General features: G+C 32.2%; 1 protein-coding gene across 1 annotated transcript in view; it reads right to left on the bottom strand.

The window, feature by feature from the left end:
* The window catches only part of LOC136854479 (alkaline phosphatase-like), a 41,928-nt gene extending 32,994 nt beyond the window's left edge, over positions 1 to 8,934 (bottom strand). The window contains exon 1 of the mRNA XM_067130782.1: positions 8,818 to 8,934. The gene's annotated coding sequence lies outside the window, so the exon portion shown is untranslated. The remainder of the gene's footprint in view (positions 1 to 8,817) is intronic.
* Between the last annotated feature and the right edge of the window lie 9,843 nt (positions 8,935 to 18,777).

Consider the following 18,777-nt stretch of genomic DNA (forward strand, 5'->3'; position numbering starts at 1 on the left):
AGGGGGTTAGAATTTAGCAGAGTCCGAGTGGCTCCAGGAGGTGCGTTTTGCTTTTCCTCTCTCTGATAATGTCCTCGGTCGAGGTCACTTCCTCCCCCCATCTCCCATGTGACCTCGGTCAAGTGCAGTCGAGTATGAGACTCGTAGCCAACTCGCGGATTAAAGAAGACGAGGTTTTTCACGTTGGTGAGACAAGGCAAATGTGTTAGCCACCAGTTAATGAGATTTGTGACTCTCTCTCTCTCTCTCTCTCTCTCTCTCTCTCTCTCTATATATATATATATATATATATATATATATATATATATATATATATATATATATATATATATATATATATATATATATATATATATATATATATATATATATATATATATATATATATAAATATATATATATGTATATATATATATATATATATATACATACATACATACATACACACATACAAAAAAACCTTGGAAAAATACAGAGCAAAACCGGAAAGATTGTATGAGAAAAACACGGCTAACTTGGAAGACAGGAACAGCAACCCGGGTCAAAACATAATTATTTATTCAACATTTTTCTCCCGAGCGGAAAGTCCTCGAGATATCTTCTTATGGGCGTCACGACAGGCAGAGAGAGAGAGAGAGAGAGAGAGAGAGAGAGAGAGAGAGAGTCTAAAATTTTTGCTTCCACATTTTGAAACTTTAATGTCTTAGCTCTTTCCACGTAACGTTTTCCTTAATTGATATTTTTTTTTTTTTTTTTTGCTTTTGAAGGTGTTTTTAAGGTGTTGTCAAAAACGAGGAATACTAATGGCGACCTCAGCGGTTAGCGTGAGTTTTAACCGGATATTTACTGCGATTTTATTTCTCCCAGCATATTGGTCATTGCATTATTATATTATTAATTACACAATTAATAAATTATGTGCCCATTAATGATAGGCATGGAAGTTATCGAGGAATATATATATATATATATATATATATATATATATATATATATATATATATATATATATATATATATATATATATATATATATTGCACTAGCTGAAAACTCTGAATGACAATCAGTAAACTCTGAGAGGCAGAGAGAGAGCTTTCCTGGGCAGTACCAGGTTGGTCAGGTAATATATTTATAATATATATATATATATATATATATATATATATATATATATATATATATATATATATATATATATATACATACATATATGCATATGTATATTTACACACACACACACATATATATTATATTTTTTTTTTGGAGTTTATAAATATCATTAGTTAATTTGCCATTTGTAAATTTATTCATATCTATAATTTGCAAAAACTGTAACTCGTCAGTGCTTCATGATGCAAATACTCCGTATGCCAGCCCTCTGGTGACAAGAGTACCCACTGCTCTTTTCAATGCAAGTTTCGTCTCCCCCACTTATGAGTTTGGGATCCTTTTGTTTAGTTAACTACGTAATTAGAAACTTCGTCCAGTTAGATTCACTGGTATGTATAAATGGTTCATTACTTCCGGAAGTGTCGTTAACATTATAAGTACTCGAGTTATGACTATAATATGTTCCATAAAGTGGTTGGCATAATTGTTTTTATAAGTGTGTCCAAGGGTGTTATACATTTTTATTGTGTTAAGGGGATACTCTTGGGTTGTGTTGTTTTCGAGAGATAAATCATGCATATTTATTCTTTTTTCCTTATTTTTATTCTAAATTTGTATTGATAGGTTTTCCTCAATTGTATTATTAACATTATTTAGGGTTTAACAATAAACAAACTGTTTATGATATGGGAAAAAACAGTAAAATACGAATAAGTTCACAGTTCAATTCAGTATTAAGAGAGTGATTGAAAGAACCTATGGCATATATATATATATATATATATATATATATATATATATATATATATATATATATATATATATATATATATATATATATATACTGTATATATTTACATGTAAAAGCATCACGAGTCGAATATTGTATACAAGCAGTGGCAAGCGTGGAGTTCATATTCTTTTAACAAAAAAAAAATAATAAATGTCATTCCCAGTTAAAAATAATAAAGTCAAACATTTTTTATTTTAACAGAAACAAAACGAACAAAAAAAATACTTGACCCACGGATTATTGAATTATCAATTGAATAATATTTTTTGTCCTCATAGATTATACATGCAGATACATATAACATGAGAGAGGGAGAGAAGGGGACGTGTGTGTGTGTGTGTGAATGAGAGAGAGAGAGAGAGAGAGAGAGAGAGAGAGAGAGAGAGAGAGAGAGAGAGAGAGTGTTGAAAATGTGCTTTTCTGAATGTCCTATATATGATTGAAAGAAAATAAAACTACCACTATTGGTATTGTGGGTGGGAAAAAATTAATGGAATTCAGCTAAACAGCTCACTTCCTATTTTTTTATCTAAAATATGCAACAGGAAGAGCAAGAAAATAATTTAGAACTCCTTCCTGTGGCTCTGAAGAGAAACCACTCTAAAATTAATATTTAGGAAACTCTTTTTAAAAGTACCTCTGCACAAACGGTATCAGAAAAGCATCTGTACCAGTTACGTGGACAGGAAATTTCAAATTGCATTTGCAGGACCAAACTGACTGTTTAAAATCTGAGCTGAATTTAAAATTTACAATTTTTTTTTCTCATTACTGCACCGTGTTAGGTGCCAGTTCAAACTGATTAGTGCCTTATGCTTGTAATCTTGCATAGAAATTATGCCATGGTCACCAGTTTTCTGCTCAAATATGACACGAAAATTAACAAAAAAAAAAGTCGTATCATATTCAAATGAACTGGTAATTACAATCACTGAATAATTACCACGACACGGAATGGAAAATGACATTTGCATTATTCATAGAATGTACCTCACGGCAGTGACAAACGCTTTGACCTAATTAGAATTAAAATTGACTTCCTTCACGAAGACACCATAACTGAAAATGATTTCTGAACTGTTTGAACAATCACTGGAAATTCGCTCATTTTGAGTTCTCTTGAACAATCGTGGCTCTTCATCTTCTTGCAATAAATGGACGAATTTCGGAGGCTGGGTCCCTCTGCATGGGAAGTCCATTAGAAGCATCAGATCGAGAGGAAGTGAGCGCTAGGGCATTTCAACTTGACCAGTAGCCTGGCTGGATAGTTCTTGCATTTTCTGTCGAAGGGATATACGGAATCCCTTATTTTTCATCTGTTTTTGAATGCTGAAAGATTGTATACGAGTTTTCGAAGCATGTGGCTTTTAGGATTTATTATTATTATTATTATTATTATTATTATTATTATTATTATTATTATTATTATTATTATTATTATTATTCAGAAGATGAACCTATTCGTATGGAACAAGCCCACCACAGGGTCCAATGACTTGAAATTCAAGCTTCCAAAGAATGTGGTGTTCATTTGAAAGAAGTAACAGAAGGTCGTAGATAAACAGAAAGAAGAGATCGATTATAAAAAATGAATAAAAAATTGATAAATAAATAAATAAACAGATAAAAATGTAAATATTAAAGTACAAGGAGAACTGTATTAGGGTAGTAATGCGTTGCGCCTTCGCTTGAACTTTTGAAGTCCCAATTCCACAACTTCCTCAGAGAGACCGTGGCATCAGAGAGCACTAAAAGGATAAACACAACGCCTATTTTCGCTCTGCTCAGCAGGACCTGATAACCAGGTGCTTGCGAACGTCAAGGAGCATCCTACGTGAGAAGGATTCCTACTGCTCAATAGTATCAAACGGTTTCTCTGGCACAAATGACACCACTGATCTTAACAACATATCTTACTGATGAGACGTCCCCCAGGACCCGTGTTCTCAAAATACCCACAGATTCGTACCTGTAATTAATCTCTCTCTCTCTCTCTCTCTCTCTCTCTCTCTCTCTCTCTCTGGTCATTGAGATTACGGCAAAGGGCCTTCTATAACTATCGCAGTCAGTTGCCTGTGAGAGGGCTACGATGACAGGAGAGTTGCCAAAAACACTATTGAATATTATTGTGGACCTGATATACAGCATAACTGTCAGTATCATTAAAATCCACTATAGCAACAAAACGAGTTGTGACCATCTTATGTAGAAATACAACAAAGTATACATCAAAGTATACTTTAATGGGTAAAGTATATATCATGGTGCTGTATATTTTCTTGTTGTTATTCGTGCAATTGTTATTGCTGTTGCTGTTATAAAATTGTTTTAGCACTTTTTTCGGCTTCTGTGGGTCTTGTATTTGAGTCCATATTTCCTTGTTTCCCATATATATATATATATATATATATATATATATATATATATATATATATATATATATATATATATATATATATATATATATATATATATATATATCTGTGTGTATGCATGTAGACACTCCTTCATGACATAATGGGAAAAATATGCAAATGCCTGCACGTTAAAAATGAGAAAAAAAATGTTATGATGTAGAGCGTTGCTTTTAAACAAGCACCTCAGCTTTAGTTTCCTGAGCCCAGTGAAGACCTCACATAAGTGACAAGCTGTTTGAAATGGTCAGTAAAAGGAGATATTAGTATATTAATATGTATATTAAGAACCTAATTTGTATAATAGTTATTGTAGTTATCAAGAGAGTTAGACTTTCCACAGTTCATAAGTATTCAAACCTCAACAAAAGGGTGTAATTAATTTTCTGTATTATAAAAGAAACAATGAAATCTTCAAGATAATAATTTTAGTTCATATATAATACTAGGATTGTACATTATGAATATTATGAAAGATATTACTATAGTCTATGTGGGAGTAAATAAGTTCATAAGACACCCAGGCATTTGTGTTTCTGCTCTGTCAGCTAGCGAATTGGAAAGAGCAAAGTAAGATTAATGATTCTCATTTGCATTATTGAAATTATGTCACGTTAGGTAAAACTGTTCTTTTTGTCTTGCTACATCAATATATATTTTATGTATGTATATATATATATATATATATATATATATATATATATATATATATATATATATATATATATATATACATATACCTGAAGAAAAGCAGCGTTTTCACTTATCCGTTTTACTTTCGATATCCCCAGCCAACAAAATTAGATATCAACTATAAAGTTTTCATATGACTTCCGTATTTGTTTTGTTCATCCGTAACAGAAGCTAGAGAAAATATAGCGTCTCTTGCAGTCAGCTTCAGAATCCCTCGAGGAAAATTCATTGCTATCATTACTTGGTTATTGCAGCGTGCAGCGAGCAAACTGCTTATTGCATAACCCGTCCTTTAACGCAAGGTTTGATTCAAAAGGGGATTACGTCTTCCGGGAATCTCGCTGAAGGGCCTCTCTCGTAATCTCAGGAGCAGTTTTTCATTTTGTTTATTTTCTTTGAAATTATGTCTCATTTTCTTGCGTGAAGAGAGTTGTACATTATGCCACTCTGCATATATATATATATATATATATATATATATATATATATATATATATATATATATATATATATATATATATATATATATATATGACTGTGAAATATTTTCTGTTAAAACAATTCCATCAAATATAAGAGAGCCCATAGAAACGCCAAAAATGTGGAAAATAAAGGCTACATTTCAGAGACCAAACTGTCTCTCTCCTCAGGGAAATATTTGCCTGAGGAGGGAGACAGTTTGGTCTCTGAAATATAGCCTTTATTTCCACATTTTGGTTTCTATGGGCTCCTTATTTTGATGATATATATATATATATATATATATATATATATATATATATATATATATATATATATATATATATATATATATATATATATATATATATATATATATATTATTATATATATTATTGTTTTGGGTCAGTCAGTTGTAAGAAACCTATTGCTTCCTGAGGTGAATATGTATTGCATGTATGTATATATATATACATACATATATATATATATATATGTGTGTGTGTGTACGTATGTGTGTATGTATACATATTTAATAACTTTTATTTCCCAACAACTAAGTTGTGATGTTTATGTTCAGAGTATTACACTATTGTCTCTCTCTGCCACCTGAATTATTCTAATGATGTAACTTACTGCATAAAAGTCTGCTGAACAAAACACGAATATTTGCAAATTGTTTACGCACACTATATTAAAATACTCACACCTAATCGCATTAATTCCCTCATTATATCATATCTTTGTTTAAAAAAATTAGTTTTAACTGCCTTTTGTGCAACGGGGAACTCCATTACTTATAATTAATTCATTTTTCACGGCACATGGTCCGGCCAGGACGAATTTTGTTCGTTTCAGTGTTTTGTCTTGTGTTCTCTTATTACGAGGCTTGTTTATTTGTTTATTTGTTTATTTGTTTCAATTTGCAATGGTTTACATTAAAATAATACGAGGATTTTCGAAATTATCATTGCGGTATCAGTATGTTTTATGTGATACGAGAAGGTTTATTTATTTTTTTTTTTACATAATTCTGTTCGTCAAGATTTATAGTGGCATATTATGAGGCTTGCCCTAATTAATTTAATTATGATGAGCCCTAGAAGAGAATTATATCGTATTGATATGTAGGTTTATTTTTATTATTATTATTATTATTATTATTATTATTATTATTATTATTATTATTATTATTATGCCAAACCTTTTATTTCTAATCATTGTCATAAATTAAGTTAAACCTTTTGACCTAATCTAACTTAATTTGAATTTTTCTTGCTTTCTGCCTGTGCACTGGGGGTAGCCTAAGGAATGGAAACCCCAATTAATCAAGAAACATTATGCATACTCTTTTTTAATTAAAACAAATAAGTAGTTAATTTACCCCAAGTTATCTCATTTCAGCAACTTCAGAAATGAAATAACTAAAATTTAATGAACCTGTCACTTCATTCAGTCATAAAATAGATATTTCTATATCTCTCTGTTTGATTCAACTCCTGAAGCAGTTCATTCATCCCTAGAGAAAACTAATGATTACTTTTAAAACTCAGAAAAAAAATTCAGTAAAAGCGTCATTTCATTCAATAATGAAGTCGACGTTTCTATGGACTGGAAAATAGAGTTTAGGCCAAAGACCAGGAGCTGGGACCTATGAGATCATTCAGGCTGAAGCGGAAATTGACAGTAGGTAGGTTTGAAAGGTGTAACAGGAGGAAAACCTCGCAGTTGCACTGTGAAATAATTGTTAGGAGAGGGTGGATAGTAAGATGGGAGAAAGAGAATATGAACGGAGGTGCAGTTAAAGGAATGAAAGGGGTTGCAGCTAGGGGCCAAAGGCACGCTGCAAAGTACCTTTAGTAATGCCTACAGTGCACCCTGTGGGGTTCACTGGCGGCACCAGCCCCCCCTACGGAGGATGTTTCCATGACCTATTTTCAAACAAGGCCAAAGTGTCGGGAGATTTGAATGCAGTCACGTGGGAAGCCAAAGCCAAAGTCCCTACAATGAGGAAAGGAATTAATTCCTTTTGCTATGATGAAACCTTCATAAGTTTGGGATAAATGATTCATTATTACACCAATTCGTTCATTTATTACACGGGGAAAGCGGTTAAAATCTGATGGAACGTAATGTGAAAATATATCTATAAATGTTCTATAATCAAGAGGATTAATTATATAGAAAAACTATTAAGGCAGGAAAAAATTCCGCTATATTTTATCATCTTTATATATATATATATATATATATATATATATATATATATATATATATATATATATATATATATATATATATATATATATATATATATATATATATAATATATATATATATATATTGATATATAAAAAAATATGTATAATATATATATATATACTTGAAAATTGCAACTAAATTTATTATGCCTCCGAGATTCTATTTTGCAAAATCATCAGTTAGACGTATCAATTATCACAATCTCCCGTACACAAAGTAAACTTACTTTATTTCTCTCTCTTTCTCACGTTCAGTTGTCAAATAACTGGGTTTCGAAGTAAATAGCAGTCTGTATTATTTCACACGGTTTATTGGGGTCCTTTCCAGTACTTTATTCAGATTAAGATCATGTTTAAGAATGTCTTAGGTAAATACCTCTATGAATGACTGATCAAGAACAACCACATACATACATATATACATACAGTATGTATACATAAATGATATATACAAAATATATATATATATAATTATATGTTTGTATACATACATATATATATATATATATATATATATATATATATATATATATATATATATATATATATATATATATATATATTACACTAAATATAGTCATTGTTACTTATGATAAAGTTCACTTACACAAATACATTGTTACTTATGATAAAGTTCACTGAGCAAAACAACAGAGAGAGAGAGAGAGAGAGAGAGAGAGAGAGAGAGAGAGAGAGAGAGAGAGAGAGAGTTCATTACCACCACTGGAATCGGGTTTATCAGCCAATCTCGATTTGCAAATAATGGTGGCATTTATCACTGCCAATCTGTGATGATGGCGATTGTCGATTCTCTGACATATAGTTTTCATTGCTTCGTCCACCCGAGTTAAATTTACACTTGTACTTATACACGTTTATATATAAATCCGTATCATAACTTCATGTTCATGACTTTTCGTCACATCCGTAAAACCCAAAAGACATATTTTGCATTTCAAGATAAAACTTCGAAATTTTATCTCTCGATTTCCTCGAAATTCACGTTGCTGTTTATCACTGCATATGAAAATCACCTCCAAGTCAATAAACAATTTTAAAGGGAAAACATTCCATGGAGAAACATACTTTACAAAACACACTCGATCGAGGGCGATTGAGGAATGGGAACTCGGGACGCAAGACGGCGGCACACAACCGCGACCAACGAAGGCTCGTGGCCAACTGACTGACGTCAGTGTTTACAACCTGTGAGCCAGAAGCAACTTCCTCTTCTCCCTCATTCATTAACTGAATTGGGGGATGGGACGTGATGGGGTTACGGACCTTTTCATTCGCTCTATCTTCGTACCAGCTCGTAACAAGCGTACTACAGAGCTTGTAACCAACGCGGTTAAGTGGAATCGTTCAAAGTAGATTATGCAAAAACTCTATTAAGTGTGTGGATAAGTGAGGATCGTTTTATTATTATTTATTATTATTATTATTATTATTATTATTCAGGTGAAAAACTATGTTCAAAAGAACAAGACCACCACAGGAGCTAATGACTCGAAATTCAAGCTCCCAAATCATATGGTGTTCATTAGAGAGGCTGATTCATTTTTAGTTTTCTGTGAAAGAAAACTATTGTGCCGGCTTTGTCTGTCTGTCCGTACTTTATTCCGTCCGCACTTTTTCCTGTCCGCACTCCTTCTGTCCACCCTCATATCTTAAAAACTACTGAGGCTAGAGGGCTGCAAAATGGTATGCTGATCATCTACCCTCCAATCATCAAAAATACCAAATTGCAGCCCTCTAGCCTCAGTATTTTTCATTTTATTTAAGGTTAAATTTAGCCATAATCACGCACTGGCAATGATATAGGACAGGCCACCACCATGCCCGTGGTTAAAGTTTCATGGGCCGCAGCTCATACAGCATTATACCGAGACCACTGAAAGATAGATCTGTTTTCGGTGGCCTTGATTATGCGCCGTACAGAAAACTCGATTGCGCCGAAGAAACGTCTTTGCATTTTTTACTTGTTGGATGTTGGGACTATGAAACTGCTAACGTTGACGATAACCAAAATATGATGCTAAATTCTTGGCGCTAAATAATTATGTACGTTTTCTAATACAAATGTCAAAGACATTCATATTATTACATGACTAAGAATCGTGAAAATCATTCTTAGGACCTCTTTGTGAATTTAGTTGCAAGTTAAGGAATAATCTTTCAGATTACATCTGGTTTCGCTGCGCATAAGTATTTTTGTTCTTGAAATAGTTTTAGTTTTTCTGAAAAAGAAACTATTGTGCCGACTTTGTCTGTTCGTCCCCACTTTATTCTGTCCGCAGTTTTTTTTCTGTCCGCCCTCAAATCTTAAAAACTACTGAGGCTAGAGGGCTGCAAATTGATGCGTTGATCATCCACCCTGCAATCATCAAACATACCAGATTGCAGCCCCCTAGCCTCAGCAGTTTTTATTTTATTTAAGGTTAAGGGTAGCCATGACCGTGCTTCCGGTAACGATTTAGAATAGGCCACCACCGGGCGGTGGTTAAAATCTCACGGGCCGCGGATCACACAGCATTATACCGAGACCACAGTAATATAGGTCTATTTTCGATGGCCTTGATTATACGCTGCAGCGACTGTACAGAAAACTCGATAGTGCCGAAGAAACTTCGTCGCATTTTTAACTCGTTTAACTTTACATCCAACTCTACGTACCTCCATTAAATTCACTATAAATATTACGCGTTTCGCAGGAATAAAAATCCGCGTAAAACCTTTCTCAGTTTCTCAGAACTTTTTAAAACAAGACTCTGATAACGGATATGAAATGGAGAAGCACTGTCGTCAGGGGATTGTTTTAAATGCTCTGGCGTTGCAACAGAATCAGGGAGAAAGTGATATTGATATTTATCACACGAAAGCCAACACGAACTTCAGTGTCTGAACGAGGTTTAACCTTCTGACGAACCAAGATTCCGTATTTAATTTCTGTGAAAGAAAACTATTGTGCTGGCTGTGTCTGTCCGTCCGCACTTTATTCTGTCCGCACTTTTTCTATCCGCCCTCAGATCTCAAAATCTACTGAGGCCAGAGGGCTGCAAATTGGTATGTTGATCATCCACCTTCCAATCGCCAAACATACCAAGTTGCAATCCTCTAGCCTCAGTAGTTTTTTATGTATTTAAGTTAAAGTTAGCCATATCGTGCTTCTGGCGGCGATAAAGGATAGCCCACCACCTGGGCCCCTGGTTAAAGTTTCATGGGCCGCAGCTCATATAGCATAAAACCGAGACCACCGAAAGATAGCTCTATTTTCGATGGCCTCGATGATACGCTGTACAGAAAACTCGATTGCGCCGAAGAAACTTCGGCGCATATTTTTACCTGTTTGTTATAGATGGAAAAGGATTTCAGCATTTCCCGGAGACCTCGTGGTTAATCCTTTCTCTCAATAATATGCTTTCAGGGAAACTTAATCCTCACTTGATGTTCTAAACTACTGAAGGACTTCTAGGAATCGTTGTTCCTGTCTCTATGCGTCTTACGATGCGGACGTTATGTTTCCACACTCTTTCCTGTCAATTCTGTATTTTATTTTTAGCCTCAATCGTTAACGGTAATATTTCATTTCATAACGATAATTCTGTTTACGTAATATTTAACGATAATATTTCATTTCTTGTCAATCATCCTCTTTGCGTAGTTTCAAAACTTTGAGTTCTCAAATTTTCGTTTGGACCCAAACAAGCTGGAACTGAATGTGTAATAAATTCATCCAAATGCATAAGAATTTGAATTAATTTGGTAAAATTACACATTTTGTTAAGGATAGTATACCTAGGGCATTGCATCATACGAAGAGAGCATCGGTTTTAAACTCAGGTGTTTCCATAACGAGTATAGACAATTATGTCCTTGATTCCCTGAGATGAAGCTTAGGGTCGTTGCTTAGTAGATGGAGTCTCTTCCTCTTATTATCAGCAGCTTCAATTGTCCTTATACTTTGGGGGCCTCGAGTCAGTGCTGTAGGCATTACATGAAGGTTCTTTGGAGCGTGTCTTCGGCCCCTAGCTGCAATCTCTTTCGCTCATTTTACTGTACCTCCTTTCATATTCTCTTTCTTCCATCTTACTTTCCACTCTCTCCTAACAATTGATTCATAGTGCAACTGCTCTGAGGTTTTCCTCCTGTTACACATTTCAGTCCTTTTACAGTCAATTTCCGTTTCAGCGCTGAATGAGCTCATAGGTCCCACCGATTGGCCTTTGGACTAAATTCTATATTCAGCTCAGTTCAATTCAGTGAGTCTTCAACTTACAGCATTCTTTACGTGTAACAGTTGACTTTTAATCATGAAACTCACAGCTAAACTAATTAGGAATAAGCTTGCACAGGCTTCTATAAATGAAATCAAAATTGCAGTCTGTACCTCTATAAACGTCAGAATTGCTGTATATAACCCAAACTGCAAAGTGGTTTCATAAAAATAGATGAAAATATCTTTTTCAAAATGACAAAGGTAGAAATTGATTCAAAAGAATTATTCTCACCTGTACAATAAGCCACAATATAATATATATATATATATATATATATATATATATATATATATATATATATATATATATATATATATTTTTTATTATATATATATATATATATATATATATATATATATATATTTTTTTTTTTTTTTTTTTTTTTAACAGCAAACCAAACTAATAACATTGTAAGGTCAACTGTAACTCGGTAGTAATCTGTTTGTTTATACCAAATGTATTTAAGCCACTTATCTCGTTCTTGCAAAAGGTCAAATTACCAGAAGATTATTTTCGTCTTTCTCTTAAATATTTTCTTTGATAAATCTACATATTCAACAGATACGTTCCGTATGTATAATTCTCAACAACTCTCTCTCTCTCTCTCTCTCTCTCTCTCTCTCTCTCTCTCTCTCTCTCTCTCTCTCTCTCTCTCTCTCTCTCTCTCTGTTGGGAAATAATTAACTCCATGTTCATGCAAGGAAGGACTTTGGCAAATGAGCACTTAACGAGTATTCAGTAACGACATCATCCCAAGGAAACAAAAATTATAAACCGGGTTTTTTCAAAACCAAAACTTGGGCCAACAACTTCATGTACGTGTATGTGTTTTACCCGGCAGTCGTGGACTGTTATCGGTGGGGGAAAAGTGGACTGGTTGGTTAGCTGAGCGGTTGAAATTAAAACAACCACTACAAGGTCCTATGACGCGTTTGACATTTGCAGATAATCGCCTTAGCGAGAGAATCTTGGATTAAAGTTACCTCACATTTGTAACGGCGATGCCACTCGGTCTTGTGAAATGGAGTGTTCCGTTTTATTTTCTTTCTTTACGTATTCATTTCAAGATAACTCTGATTTTCCTCTGAGAGAATAATCGTTTTAATGGACTGATCGTTGAGGGTCTGATAATCCGAGGCTGCGAAATGAATTATCTTGTCAATTTTCTTTAGCTTTTTTTGTTTTTAGTTTTCTGGAAAAGGTAACTATTGAGATGGCTTTGTCTGTCCGTCCGCACTTTTTCTGTCCGCTCTCAGACTGAAATATTCTCTGTTAAAATAGAATTCCATCAAATATAAGGGGACCCACAGAAACCCCCAAAAATGTGGCAAATAAACCCTTTATTTTGGCGTTTCTATGGGCTCCCATATATTTGCTATTTATATATACATATTTATATATATATATATATATATATATATATATATATATATATATATATATATATATATATATATATATATATATATATATATATATATATATGCTCTGCAAATTATTCGTCCCTTTTTCAAACACACCACCACCACCGTACCACAGCAGATCACCTGCAATTTCCTAAATTCCTGGTTTTTTCAGCTCCTAGAGATCTTGATTTCCGTTCTTACTTCGCATATTACTCCTGTAATTCTTTTTCTTTATTTTTTATTATGCGTTAGATAAAGAACTATCATTTACATCTTACTTAGTTAACAGAACAAAGAAGGAAATTAGAACCTCCAGCAATAATTAGCGCTAGAGGATATTTAGTAAAGATTCTTGACATTTGGGTACTGAGAAAAACTCAAGGGGTACAGTTTTTAATCAAGTCAGCGAGATTAAAATGACTCATATTAATTGAAGCGTAATTCCACAAACGAAACGCAACAACCAGTCGTTTCCTGCAGCATATTTTACTTTTAAATTTATCAAACCTTTTATCGACTTTTCTTAATTAAACTAAATGCAGTACTATGATTTATTTGATTCAGTCATATTTGCGACACTGTTGCTCTATATTGCTCGGGATTTTGCGCGAATATTTTAGTATTATGTTCAGATTTAAGCCGTATTATTATTATTATTATTATTATTATTATTATTATTATTATTATTATTATTATTATTATTATTATTATTATTATTATTTTATGCTGTTGATTAAATAATATGACATGACTCTGAAGATTAGCTAAAATTTTGATTAAGCATTACTGAATTAAATATTAGAAAGAAAACTTGCATCAGAATTGCAATTATGATCAGTGTTTTGGTAATGAGAGAATATTTTAAAGGGAAAATAATTTTTTTTAATAATCATAAAGATAAAAATGACGATCGTATTGCCTGAGTCACCTTTAACATTTTTTCTTTTTCTTTGCAATCAGAACTCAAAAGTTCAAGCGAAGATGCAATGCATTACTACCCTGAAACAATTAACCTTGTATTTTTGTGTTTTATTTGTATCTGTCTATTTAATTATTTACTCATTTTTCCCTTTCTAACAAATGATTTCTTCTTTCTGCGTTTCTTATTATCTTCTGTAACCTTTTAAAAGTGGACGTCATATTCTTTGGAAGATTGAATCTCAAATCAATGGGCACTTTCGGATAGTTCCAAATGAATAATAATAATAATAATAATAATAATAATAATAATAATAATAATAATAATAATAATAATAATAATAAAATAATAATAATAATAATAAGCGAAAACTGCAGAAAAAGTATCAAGAAAAACCAAAATCCATCTACTGGCAAAATCAAAGACGTCCAAGTTAAGATATCGTTAAACTCTACGGATTTACAACACCACATTTCAGTAACATGCTCTTCTAGAATATAATAATAATAATAATAATAATAATAATAATAATAATAATAATAATAATAATAATAATAATAATAATAATAATAATAATAACGATGATGATTTTGCTTATGACATTTTCAAAACATCCAGTTGTCCATTAAATTCATAGCTTTGAGTATAGAAATCAGATTTAATCATTTTATTGTAGCTTTTACATCATAATTGTCGAAATTACTTTTGAAATGTTGAAAGAATAAATTCCCCTTCTCTTGTTTTATCTTATTTCGAAATGTATGTCTCGATCATTTACAATTCAAGTCATTTCAATGTTTTCTTAAGCTATTTAGAGACAAATGAAATGATAAGAGATAACGTAAAATATTGTCTTTGTACTACCCGTAGATAATATTTATTCTATATACAGGAGTTTCTTTAAGAGGATAAATGAATAAGGTGTTTTTTCTCTTAAATGCCTAGTAGTGTGTGTTATAATCGCCATAATTGCTTATGTTTATAAAGATGATACAGTTTTATATTTTACCAACGTATGCTATTTTAACAAATAAAATAAAGCTAGCTGTAGTATAAAATTTGATTTTTGGTTCCTGCAATACTGCTATTTTTTCTTGCTATTTTTTATTTCTCTTATATTTCTCACAGGGATTATACATTTTCTCAGTTTGCTAGTTTTAGTTACTTTATCAGCCAAAACAAAACAATCTTCGTGATATGAGTGTTGTCTATATTTTTTTTCTTTGCACTGAAATTAAATATTTCCAAAAAACTCTGGGTTCTCAAGATTTAAGCGTTATCTGAATTTTTCTTTGCAGTGAGTAGATTAAATATTTCAAATATCATTCAACATTCATGTGTGTGGATAAGAGTTACTGATATGAAATAAATTTGATTTCCCATTTTTGAAAATTGTAGTCCTTCAGAGCATTCAACAAAACAAATTTACCAAAGAAAACAGAGAGATTAAACTGAAACACTTCTCTTGCACTATAAATACATTACATCTGGATATGATTCCGGAAAGTGATTATGGAATTTATCACTATAGATGGAAATAACAAACTTTAAGGGCTTTGATTTCTGATCAAAAGATAAATGGAAATTTTGTTTATTGGTGTGCTTTTGATTAAAATGGAATATATTCCATCATTCTTCCACTGATGAGTTTCAGTATAGTAACTTCAGCAGTGGTTGTTAAATTGCACCATATCCCCTACCACAATTTTCCCCGTAGGGTGGTTAGTGCTGCCAGTGCACCTCGCGTGGTGCACTGTTGGCATTACTTAATGTTCTTAGCAGCGTCCCTTCGGCCCCTAGCTGCAACCCTTTTCATTCCTTTTACTCTACCTCCGTTCATATTCTCTTTCTTCCATCTTACTTTTAACCCTGACAACTGTCTTAAACACTTTTTCAGCGCTGAATGACCTCATAGGTCACAGCGCATGGGCTTTAGCCTACATCTTATTTTTCTGTTCCAGTTACAGTTAATACCGAAATTTCATGATTTATTTTTCTATTTATTTAGTCATTAGGTCTTTACGAAACTGGAATTTCCAGTGATTTGATTTATCTTCTGTTCAGCATTAGTTGGAAAAGAAATATACAGAGATAGTAGAGATAAGGACTTAATTTATATAACATTTTTCAATTTCTCCTGTCCGTGATATTTCTTTAAATGTTGAATGTTGCATTAAATATAATAAGTTCTGGATGACACTTACGTTGCACACCCATTGCTTGAAGTCTTTTGTAATAAGATACCCAAGATATATAAAATGAGCTGTGCTTTTTTTTGCTTGCTTTCTTATCTAATCTAATAAAGGATTTTTGCCTGCCAAATAATATCCCTTTCCTTGGCGTCTTATTTCAGTAATGAAATTTTCAAGCACCTTTTGATATAACACCCGGAGCAAACTTTCTATGTGATAGCTTTAAACTTATTTTCCTGGAAAGCTATCTGCACGAAAGGTTTTCTTATTCTTTTTATCACTGCGAAGGAATATCTCATTTCATTATTATCTTTGTGTCCCTAAAGTGTTAGAGTTAAAGCTTTAGTCAGTAAAATCTTACAGAACTTGTTATTTATTTTTTTGAATTTTTTTAGGATACCAAGTTATAAAACCGGTTGACATAATCACGTTTTCAAAGTTCTATGGAAATTTAATTTATACTAATCCCTTTTTCAACTTGGCCTTAAGTATTCTGCAAATGCATTTCATTTGTAACGAAATAACTAATGTTCATTGAGAAAAACAAAACTCAGATTCAAGTTTTTCTTACTTAGTGGAATCTTTCATTTTTAGTGGTATATGATGGTATATGTTTTATAAGAGGAAAATCGTGATTTCATAGTATTGATATTTCATTATTTATTACCCATTATCCGTCTAAAAAACCACCAATTAAAATTTAAAGTAAACAAATAAAAATAAGGTTAACGTTCCACGTAATCGTTCAAGTCAGCTTATGCTTTCAGATGTCTTATCTAAACTTTCATTTGAAGTTATAATAAAGGCGCCAGCCGTTTACAATTTAGATAAATATAATATAATATAATATAATATAATATAATATAATATAATATAATATAATATAATATAATATAATATAATATAATATAATATAAAAAGTACACTTTTTATTTTGTAAATGAAAAACAAATAATATCATATGATACTGAATTATAATAAAGAGTCCATTCTTTTCTAAAAAAACATATAATATAATATAATATAATATAATATAATATAATATAATATAATATAATATAATATAATATAATATAATATAATATAATATAATATAATATAATACTGAATCATATTAAAGACTCCATTTTTTATGTATTTCAATTTTTTTAAATGTATTACATTCCAAATGAAAATAATTAATCACATCGCCCTGAAAAAAATTCATAAATAATTTTTCATCTACATTTTAGATATTTCGAAACAAAATTGTTGTCATATGCCGCCGATTCTTCCACAGATAAGCGTGAAATGTTAAATAGAGTTGATTTTTCTCATACACAACAGAGTACCCGATTTTGTTTTTTCATCTTCTACATAAACATAACAGAATTTTTCGATTACCCTTTAAAAGTCCAACTTTTTGAAGAGATCTATTGGAACCGTGATAACAAATACATTTTAATTTTAATTATCTTTTCAAACAAATAAATCGACTCTCGTTTTGCAATCGCTGGTAAAAAAAAAAGAGAGAACGGTCGAAATAAATGAGGGAAGTAGGTCGATTTAAAAAAGAGAGAGAGAGAGAGAGAGAGAGAGAGAGAGAGAGAGAGAGAGAGAGAGAGAGAAAGGTTGAATCAGGGGAAAAAAGATAATTAAAATGCATATTGGTCATTTTGCTTTTTTCCAAGAGAGTTATTAGTCTTTTTCTTACCTGGTGGAATTGAATAATGTCATATGTGTTTTTTTCTGTAAAAGAAAACTGTTATGACGGCTTTGCCTGTCCTGCCGCAATTTTTTCTGTCCGCACTTTTTTCTGTCCGCACTTTTTCTGTCCGCCCTCAGATCTTAAAAACTACTGAGGCTAGAGGGCTGCAAATTTATATGCTGATCATTCACCCTCCAATCATCAAACATACCAAATTGCAGCCCTCTAACCTCAGTAATTTTTATTTTATCTAAGGTTAAAGTTAGCCATAACCATGCTTCTGGCAACGATATAGGAAAAGCCACCACCAGGCCGTGGTTAAAGTTTCATGGGCCGCGGCTCATACGGCATCATACCGAGACCACCGAAAGATAGAACGATTTTCGGTGGCCTTGATTATACGCTGTACAGAAAACTCGATTGCGCCGAAGTTTCTTCGGGGGCATTTTTTTATTGTTTTCAAATATTAGTGCATATCAGAGCATGCAGTAAGAATAGAATAGACAACAATAATGAATCTGGACTGTAAACATTAAATGTTCATTAGGTGATCAAATATTTA

Source organism: Macrobrachium rosenbergii, chromosome 29 (genome assembly GCF_040412425.1).
Source record: "Macrobrachium rosenbergii isolate ZJJX-2024 chromosome 29, ASM4041242v1, whole genome shotgun sequence".
In the NCBI taxonomy this organism is placed as follows: Eukaryota; Metazoa; Arthropoda; class Malacostraca; order Decapoda; family Palaemonidae; genus Macrobrachium; species Macrobrachium rosenbergii.